The following is a 16,056-nucleotide window of genomic DNA, read 5'->3' on the forward strand; positions in this document are numbered from 1 at the left end:
GAAGAATTACATTTGTTTATTAACAAAATAAAATAGATTCAATAGAGTACAGTTGTAGCTTTAAAGCACAAGCATTTCCAGACTACTACAATGTTTAAATAAACCTACAATTTCTAATTAAAATTAAAGAGCTAGGTAATCATCCTTACTCTATGTCCTACATGTTGGCATTTGGAGACTGGGCTATTCCTCTCCTTCTTCCTGAAAAGAAAAACAAGGCTCTCTGTCTCAAATTCCACAGCATTCATGGACCATTCCTTCTACATACACAAACCCTCTCATTTTGCATCTCTTTAGGACCTCCTTCTTCATTACACTTTCAAGCTGCCACCCAGTTAAGTCCAAGTAGGTGTAATTCAGAACACTCTGATCACTGCCCAAAGTTCTCATGATCCAAGCTCCAGATGTCTTATCTTCTCCCAGTTAGTGGTTTTTGTTGACAGTCTCTCTGGACTGTCCGGCCTTGTGACTTTGACAAACAACTCTGCATAACAAGCTCATGAAAAAACATCTCTTTCTGAATTCATCTTACACAGAACCTAACAGACTCCATTCTTGCATGACCACAATTCCCAGTTTCCTTCCGTTTCCTTACACATTGTACTACTAAGGGAAAAAAAAGGCTATATGTAATAGTTCCAAACTCTAGACCTCCCTCCCAGGCTGGCCCCATCTTTGCTGTCCTTTTGCAAGCAACCAAATACCTTTCTCTATAGGCAGATTTTCCCTTAGTGATTGGCTGTTTAGGAGAGGATTTAAAATGAGATGGTTTGTATTTTATTGCTTTTAAATCTGTACAGTATCCAAACCCTTTTCAAGACCAATCCCATGTGAAGCATGGTATAAACAAGAGGTAAGGAAGCATTAATTACTCATCACTGCCTTTCCAAGGAAGGGGTACAGCTTCTACACCAACTATAGCTGAACAAAGGGCCTCCTGGACACAGCAGCCCCTGGTCCTTTGGGAACATTGTTTGGTCCAAGAGCACCTTGAAGCTGTGAATGTAATTATTCAGAGGGAATATGTCATTACCTGAAGGTTGTACTTGCAGCTCCACGTTGGTTTGTCTGCACAAAATTTCCATCTTATCTTGTCCAGGGCTGCAGAAAGGCTTTCAGTCTGTAGCAAAGAAAGGATCTGAGGATCTTTTAATGTTAATGTCAAGTGTTTCATATTCTCTGAAATTAATGTCATAGGTAAAGGTTCTCCTGGACAAATGTCCAGTTGTGTGTGACTCTAGGGGGTGGTACTCATCCCCGTTTCCAAGCAGTAGAGCCAATGTTTGTCCGTAGACAGTTTCTGTGGTCATGTGGCCAGCACAACTAGATATGGAACTCAATTACCTTCCCACCATGGTGGTACCTATTTATCTACTCACATTTACATGCTTTCGAGCTGCTAGGTTGGGAGCTCACTCCGTCGCATGGATTTGAACTGCTGGTATTTCAGCCTTGCAGCCTAGAGGCTCTGCGGTTTAACCTGCAGCGCCACCATGTCCCAATCTGTCGTAGGGCTACTCATTAACAAGTTCTCATCAGTATTCAAGGATGTTAGAAAGCAGCACTTCTGCTCCTAGAGTAGAGTGTGTGAGCTAAAATACAAGCAATCTTCAGGTGCTATCTCAAGTAAAAATGACCCTTTAATCAATACACTGAGACTACTGACCTGTATTACAGCGATGAGATGGGGATTGATGAGACAATCAGTTGTAAAAAAAACTGAAATGTTTTTGTGTAAGCAGTGAGGTTATTGCTGTATGACAGATAGGGTATGCAGTCCTAAGAATTATCCAGTCTTAAGCACCATAGCTTCAATTCTTAGAAGTATATTTCTTTAGCCTGACCATCTAAAGATTATTGACCTCTGCCCTAAAGTGAGATGTTTTGTTATGATTTAGTTAAATGAAAACAGTAATAATAATAACTGTATGCCATCAAGTCAATTCTTACTTATGGTGACCCTTTCCAGGGTTTTCTAGGTAGTATTTATTTTTTATTTAAAATATTTATATGCCATCTTTCTCCTAAAGGACACAAGTCGACTTATACTATTAAAATAATATGATTTAAAAACTAGTAATCATTTATTAGAATATTTAAAAAGAATTAAACAAATATATTAAAACTCATAATAAGAGCAATATTAAAAACACAAGTAAAACAATGAAATATGCAGTAAGTGTACTACTGGGTATCAGCACATTTTTGCAATGGAGGAAAATGGTGGTAGGGCTTCTGATATGGATCTAATGTCATAGTATCCTTTATTATTCTTGATTTTCATGTTGACACACAACTCTGTTGCCCTGTAGTCTATTCCATAAGCAGAAACATGAATACATAATGTCATGCATAGTTATAATTTCATTTTCCTCTCTTACAGAGAGAGTTTGCAGGACTAAAAAAAAAGGACTAAAATTGCTTCACATGTTTAGCTGAGATATGTGACTGTCAGCAGCAAAATGATCCTGACATTTTTCTTCAATTGATTCCACTTTCTCTGAAAGCAACATACTGTCAAGCTGATAAAGTTTGATATTTCATTATGCAATTTGTATTACAGCCCAGCAGTTAGTTGCATGGCCAGTGCAAGTTGCAGTTCGGTTATCAGATCTAGCACTCGAACATCCGTATGGCATGAGTACATGTGAGAAAACTGGTTAAAGTGTCTTTGTGTACTATTAAGCTTTTTGTACTGGTCTATGAAGCCAATGTATTTTCTCTACTGAGTTGTGTGTTCCATTGATTGAGAACTAATACACAGGACTCACCATATATATTTTTAAACTCAGAATTATCCATGAAGCTTTGAAATGAGCTTTACTGAAAACAATAATTGAATAATACACAAGGCAGATATGCATCTCTTTCTGGTTGGCAAAAAACCCAAGTTATTTAAAAAGATGTTTATTGCAACTATACTATCAGTAGATTAATTAATAGTCATGGTTGTAGGATAGATCCATTGCTCTTTTTTTGTATGAATGTTTGATTTTTTTATGTTAAGTCAAATTGTGTTGCCACTGAAGGATAAACATTTGATATTATTTGAATAATTCTGTATTACCAAAATTAGTCAAAACTTTTTTTTATAATTCATTACTTGGAAAGTCTGAAAAAGTTTTAGACAACAGCTGACTGAAACCAGCAGTTTGTATATTTTGTCTTCTTGTGAATGGAATTAAACATGAGCAGAAGGAAGAACGAATTTTTAATGAAAATCAGTTTTCTGAAGCATTAATATTTGGATTATGTTAAAATAATCCATCTGATTTTAATTTTGACAGGCATTTTAAATGGTGAGGTTTTGAAGATGGTTATTCAACACTTGGCTAAAGCCATTGATTTCACTCTGAAAATCATGGTCCAAACGTTCTTTTGCTTGCTTTTAAGACTTGGTTAGTATGTTTGTTTGTTTAACAGAGAACCTAAGAGAACACCTATAAAGCAAACACTTGATTGATAACGTCAGGCAAACCTTCTAAAATCAGGAACACTTTTTAAAAAATGTATGCTTTTATCTTGATCCTGATATAGATGGCATGTTACAAGATTAGTTGGGGCACACTCAGGGACTCTGAGAGGTCTTGCAAGTGATAAGAAATAGGAAATAGTTCAATAGATAAAACAGTGCAGCAAGCTCCAGCAGCATCAGATTTAAATTTGAAAGAGAAATGCAATAAAACCAAAAAGATACAACTGAATAAGAAGAGAAATTGAACCATTTTAAACCAAGCAAAAAGGCAACATTAAAATCTGTAAAAGGATCGACAAAAAGGTTTAGTAATCACTGCCATTCAAAACTTAGTAAAGACAGACCTTAACTAGATTCACTAAAATGAAATTCCTTTATTATGATATTATAAGAAAAAAAAATCTGTGATATACCCACTATATCTGTGCAGCTACATACAGAACAGCAGCCATTTCCCCTGAAATTACTGTCTATAGGAAACACTTCCTGCACATGCAAGCCATTGCTTAGCAACATGTGATATCCCTGCAAGAACAACAGGAATCCTTTTTGAGCTATGTAAATTGGGTACAAAAATGGTGGGTGTGTATTTATTTCACAACAAATCAGAAGAAACCTTGACTTTATATTTCATTTTGTGCCTGCTCCGCTATAGTACATTATGTTCTATTTGGTGCTATGCTTATGTTTGTTTGTTTGTTTGTTTAATTTGTACCCCACACCATCTGGCAACCAGACCACTCTGGGTGGCTAACAACAATGTAAACAACACTATTAAAACATGAGAAAAATAAATAAATTAATACAAGCCAAATAGGGTAAATTAAAACAGACGGCAATAAAGGTGGTAAAAAGGGTGATGGAGAGGATGACAAAAAGGATGGTAAAAGGGAGGCCAAGATCTTAATACTCCGGGAAAGCCAGACGAAAGAGCTAAGTCTTCAATGATCATTTAAACCCATCCAGTGAGGGTGCCAGGCAGATCTCAATGGGCAGGTGGTTCCATAGGCGGGGGGTGACCACTGAGATGGCCCAGTTTCTTGTTCTTTCCCTCTGGGCCTCCTTCAGGGGTCAAGGTCCTCAACCATCCTGCCTGTGTAGAACGGGTATTACGGACAGATCTGGCTGGGAGCAGGTGTTCTGATATGTATTTAATATAAGTTTAAGAACTCTTCCTTCCTTCAGAAGAAACAAATATGAATGAAGCTGAACTGAAAACATTGATGAATCCTTTTCCAGAAGAGAGTCACAATGTATAGTGAGCGATCACCTAATCAGCCACTCAAAGCAACTCCTCTTCCAAGTAAATTCACTACATGGTTATCTATCCCATTTCACATAATGTTTATGGCTCTGTCCACTCAGTAACTTTTCACATGTTATTTCCTTTTAAGTCTTTTTAAAAGCAATCCAGTAATTAAGGGGAGATGTCTTTGTAGTGAAGTATTTTGCCTACACAAACAGTACCAATAAATATCCAGCTGTCTGTGGTAGTTGCAAGTTTGAACCTATATGTAAGAAATGTCATACTAGGAACAGAAGAGATAACTGTACCTTACTCCTTCAAGTTGTAGTCAAAAGTTATGAACAGTTATACATTGAAAATAAAAAGTCAGGGTTCCTGCCCATCATCGGTTCCAGAAGACTAATGAGAATATCATTGGATCTCGGTGAACTTCCTGTGAAGCTAGAGGGAAGGATGTGTGACTGCACAGGTGAGCATTTAAAGACCCATGACTACAGGTAAGCAACTTCTTCATTGTTATCTCTGTGCATCATACATTTGAGTGATTAGCGAGCTGACATAGCAGGAGGAGAGTAGTCAGCAAGATTTGTAGACCCAAATGAAGGCTCTGTGCAAGCTCTCACAATGAATCTGTAATGCTGGATCAATGTCAAAGGTTGGGACTAGGTGGCAGCCCAGCAAATGATATCCAAGGGAATACCCAGGGCCAGATTAAGACCTTTAGAGGTCCTAAACACTTAAAAGATGATGGCATCCCCTATGAATATAACATGGTGTGTTCAACAGCTTGAAAAAAACACTGTATAATGTGTGTATTATATTCATGAAAATATGATAATTTAATTATATAGCATGTGGCAAGAAAGAACCACATATCATATACAAAATCATTGTTTAGTCGTTAAGTCGTGTCTGACTCTTCATGACGCCTTTGACCAGAGCACGCCAGCCCCCCCCCCCCCCCGTCTTCCACTTCCTCCCAGAGTTTGGTCAAATTCATGTCTGGTCAAAATCATACATACAATCAAATTACTGGCTTCCAGTCCACTCTTGCGATTTCACACTTTGATTAACGTAGAAAGATTTTGTCAGAATTTGTAAACTGAAAGGCTCAAACGAGCTTAACCCCCCCCCCTTGCAGTGTTTTAATAGGGGCTGTTACTTGGCTTGCATATATAGTGCAGATGCCATGAATCTAAAAGACCATAAGCTCTTTTTATACTTACTTACCCACACACAACCTCCCAAAATACAGAAGTAATGCTGGTACTGAAACCATGAGATAACTAGATGGAAGTCTAATGGTGGTGGTAAGGGGAATGTAGGTGGCTGAAAGTGTTGAAAAACTTTGAAGAACAGGTTGCTGAGGGATGTGGAAACAGGAGGCTTTATGCTGAGATTGCTGGAAGATATACCTCTAGAGAGGAGAAGGGCTTCTAGAGCCAAGGTGGGTGAGGAAGGAGAGGATGAGGCTTAGGGTCATAGCTTATAGGAAGAGTGATCTGTCCTTGGGGAAACTCAGGGACATCTTCCATTTAGGCTGCTAGGGCCTTAAGGAGGAGGGTTTCTGTGTGGCTTTCAAGATGATTTCAATGTGCGGAGGAAGCTATGCTGGCATAATGTACCAGGCTGACAGGTGAAGAGAGGGCGTGCTCACACCTCTTGCTTTTGTGAGGGGAACTAGGGCAGGGGTCTCAAACATGTGGGCCGGGGGCCATTTGCGTCCCACCAGATGATAATTTGTGGCCCCCGCCTTGCCTGCCCCCCCAAAGCACCCACGCATGCTCTGCTGTCAAGTAAAAAAAAGCCTCGCGTCGCTCACAGGCTCTTCCCCCAAGATAGCGCCTCTTGCACCCTCCATCCGGAACTGCAGCCTGCCACCTATCCCGCCTGTCTGCTGGCTGGCCGGCTGCAGTTCCGGATGGAGGGTGCAAGAGACGCTGTCTTAGGGGAGAGCCGGTGAGCGAGGCGCGCTGCCAGCCCTTTTCCCCAAGCGCCCGAGCCGCCGCCTCGTGGTGCCTGAGAGCGGAGCTCGCTCCCAGCCCATCCTCGAAGAGGACCTCCAAGCTGCCAACAGCAGCTGCCGCCGCCACCTCTTCCAGAGAAGCGGCTCTCTGGCTCTCTTTCTCTCTCGGCACCCCCAGCGCCAGCCCGGCCAGCAGCCGCCTCAATGCCTGGCTGTGCTTCCTCTTCCTCCTCCTCCTCCTCCTCTTGCTTCAGCCACCTCAGCTCTGGAGGCTGCCTGGGTTCGTCTCGCAAAGTTTGCTCCCCTGTCATGGTGGGGGTAGCTGCTGCTGCTGAATGCACCTTTTTTTTTTTTTGAGGGGGTACCCTCAGAGGAAGATAGCCAGATCTCTCTCTCTCTCTCTCTCTCTCTCTGTGTGTGTGTGTATGTGTGATCTGTTTAATTTCACAGGTACCGATGGGGGCTTTTCTCTTTTGGCAAGGCGATTCTGAGAGGGTTTTTTTAAAAAAATATTATGTTGTGCCCTCCTCCCCCCCCCCCCACTAGGCAGTCGCCGGCGCTCCCTCCCTTCTCCGCTTTTTTGTCCTGCTGCTGCTGGTGGTGGTGATAGTGAAGAAGGAGCCAGAGGGGGTCGTGGATGGTGACGAGGGCTCGCGCGCGCCCCTCCTCCTCCTCAGAGCCCCAGCTGGGCTAAGGAAACTCCTGGGTGGCTTCCTCGGGCTCTTGCTCCGCTTGGTGGAAAATCTGATGCGGTCAACTCTGACCCAGACTCTGCCTCCAGCAGCCCCCAGGTAAATTGAGTTTGAGACCCCTGATCTAGGGTCTGAGGAAGATACAGAAGGTAATGACAGGGGGAAATGAAGATGTGAAAACCATGGCAGCCAATGTCACTAGTAGGTGATGAGGACATGGTGTGCCCAGATGGACCAGGATTTGACCAGAACTCTGGTGATTAGTAGAATGGAAGGAAAGTCATAGACTGTCAGACTGGTCCAGAAGCAAAGGAAGTAGAAAACGTTCTCCCAAGAGGATACTCAGAGATGGAGCTGTCAGTTTTGAAGCAAAGGCTTAGGAAAAAAAGGGCAGTGGCAGCACTTTTCACCCATGTAGCCCTCCTGACCAAGCAGAAAAGGCACTTGGAGAGGCCATCAGTGTGAGATATTTTTGCTGCCATATTAGGTGCATTTCTTAAAGAAAGCCTTCAGCACCATGGGGCATGAAGGAGGGTGCAAAATTAAAGCACGCCAAGTTGAATTGACAGAGCAGAAGTCAAATAGCCAAGTTGTTTTACCAAAGGAATTTGAGGTATGAACATAAAAAGGAACTGAGGAGGGGTGTGAGCCCCAGCTATTTATGTCAGCATGCTTCTCCCACAGGTGCTTTCACTTTCACATTAGCTCTAGGAACGTCCAAGGTCACTGCATAACTGTATGTTCGGGGCAAAATCCATGTGTGTGATGCACAGAGATCATAACAAAGAAACTTTAGCTTTCCTCTCTGCCAGGCTTTAGGCTGAACAAAGATTAATCAGGACAATTAATCTGCGGCCAAACATGCCCTGTGTCTTAGATTGTGAAGACCTCAAGGAGGAGTCTATTTTCATGCAAGTAGGATTGTATTAAATTTTCCAATGTTGTTTATGATGCAGTATATGTATGTGCTATAGATCTTAACATTAAAATGCCTTGGCACCAAAACACATAACATTTTATGGAGCTTTTTGTTGCAGTGCTAGATTTCTTTTTCCTACTTTCACACATTGACAATGTGATTTCTTTTGCTGTATACATTCTGTGCAAAAGTAGGTCTCTTTCCATCCTCTGTATGTATGTTGGTTTCATGGAATGAAGTGAAACAAACATCTGCCAGTTCCACGATGCATCTATTATCCTATAGACATAGCCTTGTGGGAAGCTTGTATGCTATACACCATGAATATTTATCCGTAGAGCTTTGTGTGTACACAAGCAGTGTAAAGTAGCCTCCATGTTTCTTTGGGCTGGGAGAATGCCTAGAAGGCACATCTACTAGCATGCCACCCTAGTTAGGCTCAAGAAAACAGCTCAATATAAATATTTTTAAAGGGAGTAGAAAGAAAGAAATATGTCAAAGTTACAAAAAGAAGTCTAGTTGTAAGACAGAAGAACAACTATAAAAGAAATTAATCTCTCAAACCGTACATCCAATTGAAAAGGCTCTTTTAAGTAGAAAGTTTTCATTTTTACCACCAGAAGGCTCATAGGAAACAAATTTTTAAACTGCTATTTACATTTTGATATTTACAGATTTAAGAACTGAGGTAACAAATAAAGATGAGAAGAATGCAGAAAGATTTGATTTGAATTTTTGAGAAGTATGAAGGCAAATAACAACACACACCCCTTTTAGATAAGGGAGGCTTACATGGAGTAAAGAGCTTGTTTTTTTTTTTTTTCCTGCTCGTCTTTCTTTAGTATGGAGCAGTTCAGTGAAAGCAAGCATTACCTAATACAGCAGGGGTATAATTTCAGCTCTCTTGTCCTGTGTTTATTGACTTAGCAAACAACTGCTATCCCTATTCTATTTTTAAACACTTGATTTGTGCCTTTCAGTTGGTATTCTGCTAAAACACATTTTCTGTGTATTCAGCTGAAAGAGAGCAAACATTTTTCTATGGCTGTGGCAATTTGTTTGCCTAGACCTCAATTACAAAATTAACAGGGTAGATTTGGGGGGGGGGTTGTTCTTGGGTTCCTTAAGCCACAATTTAAACCTCAAAGAAAGTCAGACATATAAATCAGAGCACAAGACAACAGCAAAGGTAATGCCTGTTTACTTCATCTAATTTCCTAGGCCAGCTGCAGGACTTTTAAACATTTATCACACAAGGCAAAAGTAAACTATATGAAGATTCATAATTAAGCAGTGAATTTCCACTCTTAACACCACATGTATCAGAACAAGGTGATGCACTAGATAAAGGAACAGGTAAGCACGGCAATATATTGCTGTAGGAAAAGCTAATGAATAATCAGCAAACAACTCTGTCCACATCCCAGTGAAACCTCAAGTATGTGGATTAAGATGATTCAGTCCGAGCAGAAATATTTCATCTTTGTAGTCAGACTCTAGTGAAAAACAGAATTTTTTAATAGCATTAGTGTTTTCTTGTTTGTTTGTTTGTTTGTTTTGGTCATGAGGTAAAAGCTACAACCCTCCAGTGTAAATGCTTGGTTTTGGATGCCAGAGCAATGTGGCTGTACAGTTCAAAGGCTTAAAGACTGGCAGGCTTAGGGGCATTGCTCCTGCATGCCAGATTTAGTGGAATAAATGCCCAGCATTTGTGTGTGCTGATTTCTCTGGGCTTCTGTAGCTTGGCTGTGCAGCCAAGCACTGGCAGAGTATCCAAACTCAAGTTCAAGCTTGGCTCTGCAGGAGCCAGGTCTGGAAGTATGGTAGAGTCAGCAAACACAGTCCATAGAGGATCATGACATACTATCTCCTACCTGCCTCCATCCTAAGCACTAAGTAGGCTATTCCAGATGGATGGGATAAAAAGAAACACAAGGACATCAGATTTGGGAAAATGTTCTTCCTCTCTTCATTTTTCCTGATCCTTAAAAACAGAAGGTAAGAAGACAGGAAAGGGGAATGAAAGTTTGAGGACGAGAGAGGAAGTGTGAGAGTGACAAAATAACAGGTAAAGGATCATAAACCATTTACTGCCTCCAGTCTTGCATCCCCCCCAGTGGCACGGTGGAAATAAAATCTGTGTTAGCAGAGCAACATTTTGCCAATGTTTTCATGGAAGGGGCAGAGAGGTGATTGACTGCATTCTTACTTGATGGTCTGAAAAAGGCTCTAACAACCTAGTGCCTGGACAATCTACCACCATCACAGAAAGTAAGAGCGAGTGCACTGAAGGAAGCTTGGCGTGATCGCAAAAAATGAGTGGGTATGCATGCCTTGGCTAGGAGATCACTGTGTCTGGTGTGGAATCAACCTTACAGCAGCATGAGTGGGAAATTCATGTCCACTTGTTACAGGCTGAAGAAAATGTGGAGATTACAAGTGCACAGATTTGCACAGGCAGAGCTTCCTCACAGTAATTAAATCCCTGTTGGCCTTCTCTCTATAGCTGGCAAATTATACACTAGCAATCTGAAAGCAAAATTAAGTTCCTCGATTGAGGATGAACGGGTGTTGGGAAATAAAGAAACAAATTTTAGAAAAGGCAGATCCACACTTGACCATTGCCTTGTTTTGAGTCATCTGGAAGAGGTACACAGGGCCACTTATGGAAATAGCTGGTATGTCTCTTTTATCAGTCTAAAAACAGACTTCATGTTGTCCCATGAGACGGATTATGGGCTAAACCTGGTTCCTCTTCCATCAATTGTTCTTTCTCATCATGTGACCCTATCAGAACATTCCATTCAGACGAGGTGTGGTCTAGAAGGCAATCTGAGTAATTCTTTGCTACTAGAAGGGCTGTATCTTGACCATTCCCTCTTCAACATATGTTTAAATGACCTATTTTCATTTTGTTTCTCACTATAATTTCTATCACTATAATTTGCAGACAGAAGAGTCCCCCTTCTGCTTTATGCAGGTGATACAGTTCTTGTATCACTTTCTAAGGTTGGTCTGATATGGCTAATATGGATTTTTAGGGAGCACTGTAATGAGAATCTACTGATAGTTTTTAATTAATCCATGGTATTTACTATGATACAGCAGGTCAGAGAGTTAAAATATTTAAGTGTCACCTTTCAAACTTCTTTATCATGGGCACCCCACAAATCTTCAGCAGTATAGTCATCACCAAATAGTGCCAAAGCCATTATCTGTTTTTTTTTCTATACTAAGGGAGGGCAATGTATGTCTCCTGCTTTTAAAGATATGGCCCAGCTACTGCATAGTGTCCCAGTCTGTTACTGGGATTTGTGGTGTGTTCACATGTGTTTCTACAGTGATATTAAATGTGGAAGCTGGGTGCTTGTCAATTGAAAGTAGTGCATGGACATTTAAAAATATTAAATAAAAAACCATAGAAATATGGATTTACAAGATATAATTGTCAGAACTGGCCACTAGGGGGAACTAGACACTGCTATATCGGTAAACTGCCATGCCATCATTTTGCGCAATCTCCCACCACCCTGAGGCAGCTTCTTCTATCTTGGAGAGAGAGGGAGAGGGAGGGAGGGAGGGAGAGAGAGAGAGAGAGAGAGAGTTGTGTCAAATTCATATTGGTTGCTTCGATGACACTGTCCAACCATCTCGTCCTCTGTTGTCCCCTTCTCCTATTGCCCTCACACTTTCTTAACATCAAGGTCTTTTCCAAGGAGTCTTCTCTTCTCATCAGATGGCCAAAGTACTGCAGCCTCAGCTTCAGGATCTGTCCTTTTAGTGAGCACTCAGGGTTGATTTCCTTTAGAATGGATAGGTTTGTTCTCCTTGCAGTCCAGGGGACTCTCAAGATCCTCCTCCAGCACCATAGTTCAAAAGCATCAATTCTTCGGCGGTCAGCTTTCTTTATGGTCCTGCTCTCACTTCCATACTATGTGTTTAGGTTATCTTAATTGATAATGATTTTATACATTTTTCAATATACTTTCTCCTTTGTTATTCTGTTTGGGTCTATGACTGTACAATAAAGAATCTGAATCTCTAACGTTAAAAGTTAGGCTGGAGCAACAAGATCTCCACGACAGTGTTGCAGGGAACTGCAGCAGCATTTAGTATGAGTCATTGTTAAACTGAATAATTATGGCAGCACTTTGTCTTCTCTGTTTCTTTAGGAATTCAAGACTGGGAAAAAAGCAAAGGCTGCAGACCTAATGGTCTCCTAAAGAACATCATTATAGCTTATTTAGCTATCACCTGCATTTTAAAAGTAGTACTGATTGCATGTAAACACAATCTATAGTTTCTGAAGAAGGAACAGTGAGTTGTGGTGAGCAAGCAGGGTGGGTGGGCAAGTGAGCAGGTAGCTGGGCGGGCCGGAGGGCGAGGGAACAAGCGGGCTAGCAGGGCTGGTGGGCAAGCAGGAGGGAGGGCGAGGGAGCAAATGGGCAGGCAGGCAAGCAGGTGGGAAGATGGATGAGCAAGTGAGTAAACAGGTGGGTAAAGATGCAATTTACACCAACAAACAATTCAATTTCACAAATGACTTTTTAAAAACAACTGTTTGACGGAAATGTATTTTACCTCTCTTTCCAACCAAAAAGTCAGCTTTCCAGGCAAAACACCCATGCTTCCATTTAAGTCATGGAGACACCTTAATTTAAACATTTTTAAACTAATAAAACCCAATTCAGTTGCAGTTCTTTTTGTCAGTGGGACCGAGCAATGAGTGAGGCATTTGATGTGGGAGTCCATCATCAAGCACAAATCTCCACTTTAACCAAAGCTTCAAAAGAACAACAATTAAAAATGGAGGATTTGGAGAACGGAAATGGATGCTGGAACCAGAGAGCTGGGAGATCCAGAAGTCTGAATCAACAAAAAGTACTATTTGATTGATAGTCGATTGGTTTGCCAGATTAATCCCCTAGCTGCATAAAACTGAAGAGGACTTGGAGTGCATTCACCACTCCTTAGTCCTAGACCAAAATAACAAGCTTTCCCAAGGAACATGTTTAGCTTGTTACGCTGTGAAAGGAAAAGATCCAAGTCATTACTTTTGATGGGAAACCAGTAATGATCCTCCATGATCTTTGCCAAGCAACATTACAAAGGAGGAAAGAATTTCACCTCTCTACCAGCAAATACATGATGCATCAGTAAAAAAATATAAATAGACCTTTTCGTCTTTTTATTAGTCCTGCAAATGCAAAAATGTAAAACTATTTTAGCAAGCAATCACGCAGAAGCCTGAAATCTTGAAAATGTAGGTTTGGATATCCTTTTCTGTCACTGTTCCCAACACCCCATAAAATCCACTTCAGAGCATAACAGCAAGACACTGAAATCAGGAAAAGGAAAACTCTGAGAAGACTTTCTACATTGCCAAAAAACCCTTCCACACTGCTATGGTTCCATACAGTATGTACTGTTAAAATATTATTACCTGTTTTCCCCATATTTACTCCCATTCCCCTTTTTTAATTTGTTATATTTGTTTTCCTTTTCTTATCTCTGATTAAAATTTTATGTATTATATGCAATATGATTGTTTTGTTTTCATGATATAGATGCAGATATAGATAGATATAGATATAGATATAGATATAGATATAGATATAGATATAGATATAGATATAGATATAGATATAGATAGGATTATCTGAAAGATATGTTTGCATTACAGGTATAATGAAGGAACAATCCCTCTTTCATAGAACAATACAAATACAATCATTATCTCTAAGCCAGTAAAAGATGCAAATAATGTAGAATTCTATTGTCCTATCTCTCTAATAAGCCAGGATGCTAAGCTTCTAACGTCTATCCTGGCCACATGCCTAAAAAACATAATTACAAACTGTATTGACAAAGATCAGACTGGGTTCATGCTGGGAAGGCAATTAAATGACCCAACTCGACATCTATTAAACATAATTCTCTATGCAAAATCTAATAACAGTGAACCAGCAATCATGCCATTAGAGACCAGTAAAGCATTTGATTGATTAAATTGGTCTTTCCTTATTCAAGTTCTTCATAAAATGAATATAGGACTCAATTTTACTAAAATTGTTCAGAAACTATATAGATACACTCAGAAGCAAGAATTAAAATTAATTATCATTATACAGAACATTTCAAACTTGGTCAAGGTACAAAGCAAATTTCCCTGCTCCTACCATAGCACCAGAACCTCTAGCAGAGAGCACAGTGCAGAACCCAGCGTTATATGGAGTAGCAGTAAAACGAACAACATGTACAGTTGGACTTTATGCAGACATCATTGTCCTGTTTTCCTCTAAGTCAACAGATGAAGCACCAATAATTAAAAATAATTTTTAGGAATGTTGAGCTGTGGCTGAAAATTAACTAAATTGGACATGCTCTGTATAAATACAAGCTGGAAAAATTAAGCAATGTTGAGAATGAACACAGACTCTAAAAACAAAATATTTTGGTGCAGTCATGTCAAAAGTGTAAACAAACTGAAATACTTCAACTATTACATCAGGGAGGCAGTGGAAGACAGGAGAGCTTAGTGTGCTCTGGTCCATGGGGTTACAAAGAGTCAGACACAATGACTAAACAACAACAACAACACATTACATCAGGAGGTGGGCTAAATGGCTAGGAAGAATCACTACTATCAAATTGAATGCATCACCTAGAATAACCTTCTTAAAACAAAATCTAATTTTAATACTTCCCAAAAGAGAGCTGGTTCGTTTTTCTTTCAGAATTTAAAAAAAAACAAGAATCCTCAACTCATTAATATATCTCAAAAGGAGGATTGGGGCTACCAGATATGGCTGAATGCCCCAATGCCTTTCAGCTTCAACATGTTCTAGCATTCATCAGAGATGATTATGAAGAGCACTGCATAGCAATGGAATTGCAATCTATGCCAGGTGAACAGATTTTTTTAACCTCAAATGGCTTAAAACAAAGAAAACATAATCAATTCTTTTACTCTACAATGTACATACTGAAAAATGATCCAATAAATTAGTGCCCCACCTCCAATATTACCCTCAATTACTATTATTTACTACCAAAATGAATTTGACCAAACTCTGGGAGGCAGTGGAAGACAGGAGGGCCTGACGTGCTCTGGTCCATGATGTCATGAAGAGTCGGACACGACTTAACGACTAAACAACAACACTATTATTTACCACACATTATTTTACCTTTCTGGAAAAATCAAATAATTTTGGGAATGAAAATCAACAAGGTTTTAACCTTGGTTGACTTCTTTCCAAGAGGTTCCCAGATAATCCAACCTTGTGGTTACATATATACGAGTTATTGTATTTTCTCAACATCAGAGAATTTGAATAATAGGCTATAAGACCCTTACCCCCATTTGGACAATTAATTACAAATTATAATGCAACAATGAGGGATGTGACCTTATTATTTACTAAATTTTATAGTACTACTGTGGGATTTGGACTAATGACTTATGTCAAGATATATTAATGGAACAAAAGGTGGTTGTAATCACTCTTAGATTTTCAGTAAATATAACAGAAATAACACTGAAGCTAAATGGTACCTCATTCCACTGAAGTTGGCACCTATCACCAAAGGATCTAATCCTGTTTGGCTGAAAGGGGTGTGAACAAAGCAGGATTTTCTCTTCATTTGTGCTGGCTTTGTCCCAGAGTTAAAGTTTTGGGTGCAAAAAGACTGCAATATTACAAAGCAAAATATTCACTTAGACATATTATTAGCACTTCTCAACATATATGAAGG

Source organism: Pogona vitticeps, chromosome 3 (assembly GCF_051106095.1).
Source record: "Pogona vitticeps strain Pit_001003342236 chromosome 3, PviZW2.1, whole genome shotgun sequence".
Classification (NCBI taxonomy): domain Eukaryota; kingdom Metazoa; phylum Chordata; class Lepidosauria; order Squamata; family Agamidae; genus Pogona; species Pogona vitticeps.